Genomic DNA, 11,994 nt, shown 5'->3' on the forward strand with positions numbered 1-11,994 from the left:
ACAGAACAAAACAAGACAATACACAACACAATAAAGGGAAAGTCAGGAGTCCAAGTCAAAACCAACCGAGCAGCAAAGTACAAAATTGTGTCCAGTGGGGTAGTCAAAGGGTTAATAGCCGAAGTCAGGTAACCAGATAATAAATGCAGGAAAGCGCTAGGTCAAGTAAACTAGGAGCTAGATACTATCACAGGCAGGAACATGATACAAATGCTGGTACTTATGCAACCTGTAGTCCCAGCCTCAGGCTTGATTGGGGCTGAGGCTCTAGGTCCTGCACAGATACAGACAGCTTACTGGTGAGTCAGCTGTCAGTCAACAATCAGTGAGCACACACATAACACCTAAGTTGATCAGCCAGGGGAGTGAAACCCTGGCCTCTGCTACAACATGGAATAGCAGAGCAGGGTAGGTGAAAACATGAGAAGCAGTCCGGCTGCTATGGATGCCGTCGTCGCGCCCACAGCAACCGGCCTGAGCGGTTGTTATGAATGCTTTGGTCGCACACATCTGCGATGCCAGGAGCTGAATGCATGGCTCGAGTCCTAACAGAACCCCCTTCCATGAGGAGGGGCCTCCGGACCCTTACAAGGACCTCCAGGCTTATAAGGGTACGACAGATGAAATTTTTTATTAAATCAGGGGCATGAAGATCTCGTGCCGTTACCCATGTACGCTCCTCCTGGCCATACCCCTTCCAATGTACCAGATACTGTATGGTCCTACGAATTCTTCTTGAGTCGAGAATCCTTTCAATCTCGTACTCCAATTCACCCTGGGCCACAACTGGAAGGGGAGTAGGACAAGCAACTGCTGGAGGAGTGTACTTCTTAAGGAGGCTCTTGTGGAATACAGGATGAATCTTTAATGATCGGGGTAACTGTAACTTAAATGACACAGTGTTAATAATTTCTGCAATGGGGAACGGGCCTATGTACCTGGGAGCAAATTTAGCTGAAGGGACACGAAGTCGGAGGTTCTTAGTGGACAACCAAACTTTCTCACCCACTTCATACTGAGTACATCTGTTTGCCCATTTGTTTCTGGGTGAAACGCCGAAGAAAATGACAGGGAGATTTTCAACAACCCACAGAACTCCCTCCAAAACTTTGACACAAACTGCACCCCCCGGTCAGAGACAATATTAGAGGGTATACCGTGTAGCGTGAGGACATGGCGTATGAATAGTTTGGCAAGGGTCTTTGCTTTAGGCAATTTCTTTAATGCAATTAGATGACTCATCTTACTAAATCTGTCCACTACTACCCAGATCACAGTTTTGCCCTGCGATGCAGGAAGATCTGTGACAAAGTCCATGGAAAGATGGGACCATGGACCACCAGGCAACGGAAGAGGTTGGAGCAAACCTTCAGGCAGAGACCTTGGGGTTTTTGCCCGGGCACACGTCTCACAGGACTTAACGTATTCCCGGACATTCCTCTGACAGGAAGGCCACCAGCATGAGCGGGACAACAAATAACCTGTCCCAGCAATGCCAGGATGACCGGCTAGAGTGGACGCATGAATCTCTTTAAGTACTGCTCAAATAAAAGCCTGAATTTGACTTCACACCAGTGCCAGGAGTTCTCTTCATTCAGAGAAGTTACAGGGGAACGTGGCTGGTGTTTTCCAATAGGGGTGGTTGCGCCAGACAAATCCCACCAACCTCTTCCGTTTACCACTATTGTAATCTCAGATTAACAGGAACAAACAACTTATCGGAAGGTACATTAGCTGGCGCGTTATCTTGAGACCTCAAAATTTCTGTTTTAAGGTCAACAGACATACCAGCCAACACAATGCCTTGAGGTAGAATGTTAACGGGTTCTACCTCAGAGACTTCAGAGACACCAAAACTCCTGGATAAAGCATCTGCTTTTATGTTCTTAGAGCCAAGACGGTACGTAACAATGAAATTAAAACGGGTAAAAAACAGAGCCCAACGAGCTTGACGTGGGTTTAACCTCTTAGCCTTATCCAGATACTGGAGATTTTTGCGATCGGTTAAGACTGTAATCTGGTGTCTAGCTCCCTCCAGGAAATGTCTCCACTCCTCAAAAGCCCACTTAATAGCCAGCAGCTCCCGGTTGCCAACGTCATAGTTGGCCTCAGAAGTGGAGAATCTCCTGGAGAAATATGCAACAGGCCTCAGATTAGTATAGGGTTCCTGACCTTGGGAAAGTACCGCCCCTACACCAGATTCTGAGGCATCAACCTCAACCACGAATGGAAGCTCTAAATTAGGATGCACCAAGACAGGGACAGAAGAAAAACTTTTCTTTAACTGAGTGAAAGCCTGTTCGGCTTCTGGTGACCAAGAGGCTGGGTCTGCTCCTTTCTTAGTAAGTTCAGTCAGTGGCTTGGCAACCAAGGAAAAATTACGAATGAACTTCCTATAGAAATTTGCAAAGCCCAGAAATCTTTGGACTTCCTTCAGGGTAGTGGGCCTAGCCCACTCGAGCACTGCTGACACCTTACTAGGGTCCATCTGCACTGAATCAGGGGTAAGAATATAGCCCAAGAACCCAACCTCTTTAACTCCAAATAAACACTTGGAATATTTTGCACATAGGGAATTTTTTCTGAGTCTGGTTAACACCTCACGCACATGTCTCTGATGAGAGGGCAAGTCAGGAGAATAGATGAGGATGTCATCAAGATATATAACAACAAATTGTCCAAATAAATCGCGAAATATGTCATTGACAAATCTTTGAAAAACAGCAGGAGCATTACTGAGCCCAAAGGGCATCACCAGATACTCAAAATGACCTTCCGGCGTGTTAAATTCCGTTTTCCACTCATCACCTTCCCTGATCCGGATCAGATTATAGGCTCCCTTAAGATCGATTTTCGAGAACCAACGAGCCCCAACTACCTAATTTAACAGATCCAGGATGAGGGGAAGTGGATGCTGGTCCTTGACAGTTATTTTATTAAGTTCTCTGTAGTCAATACAAGGGCGTAGCCCACCATCTTTCTTTTCTACAAAGAAGAATCCAGCACCCATAGGAGACACAGATGGGCGGATGTGACCCTTCCTCAAACTGTCCTGTATGTATTGCCGCATTGACTCTCGCTCCGGGGGGGACAGGTTAAAAATCCGCCCCTTGGGGAACCTGGCCCCGGGCACTAGGTCAATGGCACAATCATACAAACGGTGAGGAGGCAAGGCGTCAGCAACCGCCTCATCGAATACATCACCAAAATCTGAAATAAATTCTGGAAGAACCAACATGTCAGATGCAAAACACAAAGACGGATAAACTTGAGTTAAATGTGAATCGCAAGAGCTACCCCACTTGATAAGTTCAGAGGTTCTCCAACTTAACACAGGATTGTGGAGTCGTAACCATGGCAACCCAAGGATTACATCTGCGGCTAGTTTGTCCATAACAAAAAAAGATATCAGTTCATGGTGGAGACAGCCAACCCCCATGGAGACCTCTGGGGTACGAAACCTGATGTTACCCCCACTTAAAGGGGCAGAGTTGGCACCTGAAACAGAAAATTGATAACATAGAGGAATTAACTTTAACCCCAAGGACAAGGCAACAGATGTGCGGATAAAACTCAGGGCTGCACCCGAGTCCACCATGGCCTGACACGAAAAAATTACCTCACCAGAAGACAACGTAACAGGTAACAAGAATTTGTCAAAAACCTTAGGGGGTACCTGTGTGCCTGAGTGACCCTCCAGATCATCACTCAGGCACTGGTGTTTTCTCGGATGCTGGTTAGGCCTGGACGGACATTCTCTGATGAAGTGGCCCGGTTTTCCACAATACAGACACAGGGAATTGTCCAGGCGATGTTTCCTGCGGGTGGCAGCGGTGGTGAACCCCAGTATCATAGGTTCCTTCTTTGGTGGAGTAGGGGATGAGACTGCAGCATTCCTGAGAGAAGTTACCTTAGGACCGGCTAACTGACCATGACAAGGAACCATAGTTGTCACCCCTTGCTTCTCCCATTTCCTCTCCCTAAGCCTTCTGTCAATGGAGACCGCTAATGTCATAAGGTTACCTAGGGAGTCAGGAGGGGGATGGCTGACCATTGCATCCTTGATACTATCGGATAATCCCTGGCGGTAAAGGGTTTTTAATGGCGCATCTGCCCACCCAGTAACCACACTCCACTGCCTAAACTCAGCAGAGTAGTCTTCAGCAGTATGGTGACCTTGCTGGATAGACAACAAGTGAGACTCTGCCAGGGCAGCGCAGTTTAGGTCATCATAGATCTGACCTAAAGAATAAAAGAAAGACTGGACCGAACTCCACTCTGGAGCCCCAACTGGTAACGACAAGGCCCAATCCTGGGGAGCCCCCTGGAGAAGGGAAATAATCATGGCTACCCTCTCTGCATCACCAGAGAAAGGGTTAAAGCAGAAATACAGGAGGCAAGACTCCCTAAAAGACCTAAATCTATCGGGATTACCATCAAATCGGTCTGGCACAAGCATCTTGGACCTAGTAGTCTGCACAGGTACAGTCACTGGGGCAGGAGCTGGAGTCATCTGGGTCAGGGAATCCACTCGTTGGGACAGGTGGGTCACTACACCTGCCAGTCCCTTCATCTGGGTATCAATCTCATCCAGGTGATCAGCGACAGACGGTTCAACGGACATTGTGAACCGCCGGGATAGCTGATGAGAGTAAAGGCCTGTGATAATGTTAGGATAGGGACAGGGAAACAGAAGGACAGGTGAGCCCTGAAGCTGGCACCCACCCCACTGCCCCTACCTGCTTGCCTCAGAAGCTCTAATAGCAACGGACAACTGGACGGCAGTCCCTGATCTAACTGAGTGGAACACAGAACAAAACAAGACAATAACAACACAATAAAGGGAAAGTCAGGAGTCCAAGTCAAAACCAACCGAGTAGCAAAGTACAAAATCGTGTCCAGTGGGGTAGTCAAAGGGTTAATAGCCGAAGTCAGGTAACCAAATAATAAATGCAGGAAAGCGCTAGGTCAAGTAAACTAGGAGCTAGATACTATCACAGGCAGGAACATGATACAAATGCTGGTACTTATGTAACCTGTAGTCCCAGCCTCAGGCTTGATTGGGGCTGAGGCTCTAGGTCCTGCACAGATACTGACAGCTTACTGGTGAGTCAGCTGTCCGTCAACAATCAGTGAGCACACACACAACACCTAAGTTGATCAGCCAGGGGAGTGAAACCCTGGCCTCTGCTACAACATGGAATAGCAGAGCAGGGTAGGTGAAAAATATGAGAAGCAGTCCGGCTGCTATGGACGCCGTCGTCGCGCCCACAGCAACCGGCCTGAGCGGTTGTTATGAATGCTTTGGCCGCACACATCTGCGATGCCAGGAGCTGAATGCACGGCTCGAGTCCTAACAGATAGCTAATACTATTGGGCTTTTTGATGTGTGCACTGGTGCGAGGGTGATGGATATCAAGTGTGTTCTCTAGATGTCTGTTCAGAATAGTTTGCCCCAATAACATACACAACATTTTTACCCTCCATTGCTTTATGTTTCTTTAAGTAAATTTGATGAAAAATTCCCAGATCTCTTACACCTTCATTAGCATTTCGTTTCAATTACAGTGGTTCCTCGGTTCTCGAACTTGATTGGTTCCAGAAGGCAGTCTGAGAACTGAGCAGTGTCTTCCCATAGGAAATCATGTAAATGTTTTTAATTGGTTCCAGCACCAACCAATAATTACCTCCAGTACCTATATATTACATTGAAAAGTGCCCAGTATAATCCCTACAGTACATTACATAACAGCACTATACTGTCCAGTACATTACAGAGAAGTGTTATACTGTATAGTACATTATACACAAGAAACATTCAACAAAACCAGAAATTATAGTACAGTAGTCACTAACTCCTCACTCATCCTTTACTGTATAGAGTCCCCCCCCATCCAAGCACTGTAACTGATGGGAGATGGCGGTGCACTGACTGTACTACAACTGTACTATATATGCACTCCAGCAGTCTTATACAGTACTGTACTGTATGTGAAGCCTAACCAGTGCTAAACCATGTACAACCCACCATCCACGTTCGAAAAAACACTCAGAACCCTAGTACTTCAAGACTGGGTGCCCGAAATGTGTTTGAGAACCAAGCAAGAATTTGAGAACCTAGGCAAACTTTCCTTGAAAATACAGTTTGAGTTCCAAGCAGTTTGAGAACCGAGGTGCCACTGTACTAGACTTTGTCAAACAACTAAGGCCTGGTTCACACTGCATTTTTAGTCTGTGATATACTGTAGCAGACAAGCAGCGGGCCCCATTCATTCCAATGGCCTGAACTGAGTCACTTAGTGGCTCAGCTCAGGCTGCTGATTTAACTTCTCCTTGCTATTGAATATTGAGTAGTTCACAAGATAACTTCATTTTGGCCATTAAAATAATTGTGGCTCACTGTTGTTTACCACAGTATATGATCTTGTTCTTAAATGAGACACCTGTGATAGAGAAAGAGTAATAACACAGCCTAATAACACCAATAATTAGTGTTATCATCAGTAAAATTCCTCCAAACTCCCAAGAATTCCTTAGTAACTGCTCATACTATGAACATTCTCTATACTAAACTGAAGTGTTGGCACCATAACAAGTATCTCTTAGTTACACAAGCACAGATTTTTCTGCAAACATCAGCTGCGTGTTAACATAGGCTAATGCCCGAAGGGATAAGCCATGGTGAAAACACATAATTGGATCATTATGTGGTGGTCGCCTCCGGTGTAGAGGCATGGCCGGTCACTTGCCAGATGGTTAGGTGTGACACCACTCTGGTGGTGGTTGGCCTAGGTATAGCCCTGCCCGGTGGTAATTTGTTGTGACCCCAGTGCCAGATGGGCACACAGGTATGCTACAACACCTGCTTTTATTTTAGTGGGCCGGCTATACCTTGTTCCCCTGTGGACAGTAGCCTGCTGTTTGGGGGACCCTTGGGCAATTATCACGGTGGTCCAGAGTGGAGTAGTGATCCATCGTGACCTATTGGTACTGCCACCCACAGAAAGGGGAGATGACCCAAGGAAGATGTATTCACTGTGTAGGTGCTTGGTGAAAAACCAAAGAGCCCAGTTATAATAAATAAAATCTGTTTACTTGATGGAAGTAGGAAGTAGGTAATACAGCTTTGTCTTGATATGGTACATTATGCTAGACTGCGAGTGGAGCAGAAGATACAGCCATGCTGGCTGAGTTGCGTGCTAAGAGGTAGAAAGTTCAGAAAAGTAGAGAGGAGGATGTCGAGAGTGTCCCAACCCAAGTAGTACTGTGCTCTGCCAGAACTTCAGAGGTAAAAGAAGTAGAATACTTGAAAGTAGAGAGAATACTTGTGCCTGTGTTTTAACTCTTTGGTCTTTGCATCACCTATTGCCCACCAGTGTCGCGTGACCCGTCCTAGAGGGTGACACAAGCCCCAGACCTGGTTACCTGGGATGAGCGGTATGCTGAGGGTTTCCTGCTTACACCTGTGAGATAGAGTGCATACAGTGGCGTAACTAGAAATGGCTTGGCCCCATAGCAAACCTTTTATTAGGCCCCCTCCTGACTGACCACCTAAGCCATGAAGTGTAGTCATAACTGCAGTGCTTTCAGTTAAAGGGTCATTTGCAGATCCAGGAAGGCAAATAATGACAGCTCAAGGGGCCCAGGGTATTGCAGGAGCAGGCCACACGGCCCCCTGATGCAGTGGGCCCCATAGCAGCTGCTATGGCTGCTACAGTGGTAGTTACGCCCTCGAGTGCATAGGCTTCTAGCAACTTTGCTCTATCCGGATCAGTTTTTTATGGAGACTCTCCTGCACTGTGTTCCTCTTGTCCACGGCGTGGATTGAGATGATCCCTGACTTGTCCTTTCTTGTAGCGACTTAACACTGCATAGTGTTTGGTAGTGTTGCTTGAGAGAAACTGTGAGGAGCGTCCTACCTCTACAGAGTCTAAAGGCAAAAGACCCTACACTTCCTCTACCCATGTGACTTCCTTCCTACAGCGCATGTAAGGTATGCTGTGAGTGGGTGAGGAGTGCATGTGAAAGATGCAAAGAGAAAGGTGATAGGAAAGAAGAAGAAAGAACTCTCAATGGTGTACAGATCCATGTGACACACAAAAATAATAACTCTTTAACTTCTACAACCATGCAATATACATACTTGTGATAACAACATCTAGTGGTAAAACTTTGGTACTGCTGCATTACCACCTACACATATGAGTACAGACTTTTGCAAAGGTTGTAACCAATAGCAACACCCGTGGTGGGACACCACAATTAGTTCAATTAACAACAGGCTAAGTGTGAACTACATTTACTGTACTTCAACCACAAATTTTTGCTTATTCAGGCCATGTTCACTTAACGTATAAAACTGGCCACTCTGTGTCCTGGCCAGATCACAGAACAGCTGGTATTATTGAAGATCATCCCGTCCGGTACTGGAGTACCGTCTGTATGAATGTTCACTTCTGCTAAATTCGGATGCGGGCACATCAGTGTGCGCCCGCATCCGACCTCCCCTCTGCACACAATGGAGCGTGTCACCAAAGCCACACGCTCCATTGTGTGAACTGACAGGTTCTCTGCCACTGCTATTCAATAAATAGTGGCCGCAGAAAACTGACATGGAAGTTTTTTGTGGGGCCGCTAGCGATCCCGGCTGTGATTCCATAGACAGCAGCACAATGTAAGTTTTATATTAATCACGGCTGTTGTTGCAAATCGTCAACAACGGCCATGATTAATATGAAACTTATGTAGTGTGAACATAGCCTCATAATGCATAATATGACAAATGTCATAGTCTCTGATGGCATCACAGAACTGGTAAGAATAAATAAACCCAATGGAAACTTAATGTGAATTTCCAGGTTGGAGCCATTGTAAATTATGTGTTAGGGATTTCGGCTGTTCTTAATAATCTGCATTGCTGTAATTTCAGATTCCTAGAAGTTACTCCACAGGACCCATTATCAGAGAGCAAGCTGTACGGAACATATAATTATATGTATATTAACTCATAAGTGTCAGATATAGGATGCTTCTCATAAATTTCATTCAGCCCATTATATAGATTGTCTCCATATGTAAGAGAAAAATATACAACCTCACTAAATGTAGGAGCTACATGGTAGCCTAGTGACATAATTGCATATCTACATTGTTCATAGAAGTAGATGTGAAAATGAAGGCAACGTGATAATCAAATTGTATAACAAAAAAAAATTCTGTAAGACTTAATGTGATTCCTAATGAAGCCAAAAGCAACATTCATGTAACAATTAGAGATGAGCGAACCGGGTTTGGGTTAGAGTCCATCCGAACCCGAACGATCGGCATTTGATTAGTTGGGGCTGCTGAACTTGGATAAAGCTCTAAGGTTGTCTGGAAAACATGGATACAGCCAATGACTATATCCAACTTCAGCAGCCCCCGCTAATCAAATGCCGATCGTTCGGGTTCGGATGGACACGAACCCGAACCCAGTTCGCTCATCTCTAGTAACAATATTATAAATCAAAGGAAATATAGGCAGCTGCACTATACTGTATAACCAGTTATTTGTACAGATTGTCTTGCAGAGATATGTTTTGGGGGTAGAAAACCATAAAAGCAGGGATTTGTACAGGAAGCCCTCGAGGTCTTCATGGGTTGACATCTGGGCAATCTTACCAACATAGGTGTCTTTCTATTATGTACCAACCAAAGTAGTAGGTAGATAAATCTGGTAAGCATAGATAGTACTGATCAAAAACATGAGATGTATTCAAGCAGATCCAATCAGTGTGGTCACCATTTACATTAGGCTGTCTGCAGATCTTTCAAGATATCCAGAAGCTAACATAAGAAATGAATGTCTTTGACCACCCTAAAATATCCAGGATATGGAGAAAGTAAAGAAGGTGGTGGGAGAAATGGTAATTGCCTGTGTAAACATATAAAATACAACTATCACTGAGCTTAGGGCGATCATCAAACAGATTCAATGGAGTACTCGTGCAAGAGTCTCCATTGATACATTTTCCACTAAAAAAATGTAATATGCAAAAAAAGGGTCCATGGAGCTTCAGTCACGTGTCTTAAAACATGGGAATAGCCAGAAATCACTCCTGGGAAGGAAAACCTGTCGCCAAGGGGTGCATCCTAGTGAGGAGATCACGGACCACCCTGATACGTAGCCCCTTAAGTCCTAAGTCCAGCTGCGAGCATTGGGACTCAAATAGGGGAATACCAGGGTGAACCCTTTTGTGTCAAAGTCTAACCCAGTTGTGAGTATTGCAATATGACAAGGTAAATACCAAAGCCAGGCATCCATCCACAGACAGCTGTTTCGGAGTATTGCCCCTCATATGTGTGGAGTACAATTCTGGCTAACTGGGGCAATGAACAGTAGACCAACAAAACACAGCAATCACTGAGCTCAGGGAGATCAGCAAAACGATTCAATGGAGTACTCAATCAAGAGTCTCCATTTATACATTGCCCCCTAAAATTTTATAATATGCATAAAAAGGTGTCAGAGGAGTCTGAAACACAGGAATAGCCAGATACTTCTATTAGGAAGGAAACCCATTGTCAAGGGGTGCCTTCTAGTGAAGATATCACCAAATCACCCTATTGATAGAAATAGATTAATTGACGAGGAATACATTTACAGTATGGCCATGCATCTTTCCAAAAAGCAAAAATATGGTGGAAAAGAAACAAAAATAGCTCCATGGCAAGGCCCTATTCTCAAATGCTGACCTGTCACTGCTGTTTGAGAAAGTTGGAAAGAAATTTATTTTTTTCATTTTTTATGGTTCCATAGTGTTTTTCTTCTACTAGATATGGGCAAAAGCAGATCATGACTTTAAATCATTTTGTTTTGTTTGAGTGATGTTTTATGATTCCAGATTGTTTTGCTATTAAACAAAGATTGTGTGCCATATCTGTGATTTGTGCATTTGCTATGAAGTGATAGTCGAAGGAAAACAGAAGATTTTGAGCAGATGACTGGAAGAGTTACATAAATGAACACATATAAAATTGTATTATTTAACAAGAGATGTCCTTTACCTGGTTATAAAATTGTATAAATCATATGTTACGCTATTGTGTAGGGATAACTACAGCCAGTGATGTAAGTGATAAAAGAGATGCTCCATAGCTAAGATCAAATTGCATGTCATGGTCAAACATGGTGGAGGCAGCGTGAGGTCTGGGGCTGCTTTGCATCTGCTGGACATTGGCGATTTGTCATAATTGATGGAGCCATGAAATCTGCCCTCAGAAAATCCTAAAGAATAAAGTCTGCCCATTTGGAACCTAAGGGTCGTATACCTGATCAATAGCGTAAACGATAGAGATGAATCGCTTCGTTTGATCAGCTCTCCACTTATGAAACCGCCGGGCTTCCCGCACTGCTTCGCTCCCTGCCGCACCACTCCGGGTGCCAGGGAAAAGCTTGATCCAATCCTGGGAAACTTGGAGAAGTTTCCCAGGATTGAATCCAGCTTTTTCCCGCATCCTGGAAGGAGTGGCAGGGAGCGGAGCAGTGCGGGAAGCCTGGCGGCATGATCAGCAGAGCGCCGATGAAATGAAGCGATTCACTTCGCTTGATGAGTGCTTCGGCTCATCTCTAGTAAAAGAGCAATGATCGACTAGATCGGCGCTCGTTTACTGTGCTTACTACGCGGCTCGATTATCTTTTAGCAAGGGCTACACAGACATCGTTAGCGATGTCCATGCAACCCTTGCCCTAAACCATTCATACATTACCTCTCTGCTCCCGGTCTTCTCCTGTCCTCTGCTTGCTTTCCGATACTGCATGCTGCATCTTGACTGGCCGCTCAGTCAATCATTGGCCGTAGTGGTCCCACCAAGTGAATGGCTTAGCGGCCTGAGAGGCCTCAGAGAAGCTTTAGCGTGCCGGAAAGCATGCAGAGGACAGAAGAAGACCAGGAGCGTGGAGAGGTAATGTATGAACAGTTTATGACGTCTGATGATTTTAGGTCTGGACCTAAA

Source organism: Dendropsophus ebraccatus, chromosome 9 (genome assembly GCF_027789765.1).
Source record: "Dendropsophus ebraccatus isolate aDenEbr1 chromosome 9, aDenEbr1.pat, whole genome shotgun sequence".
In the NCBI taxonomy this organism is placed as follows: Eukaryota; Metazoa; Chordata; class Amphibia; order Anura; family Hylidae; genus Dendropsophus; species Dendropsophus ebraccatus.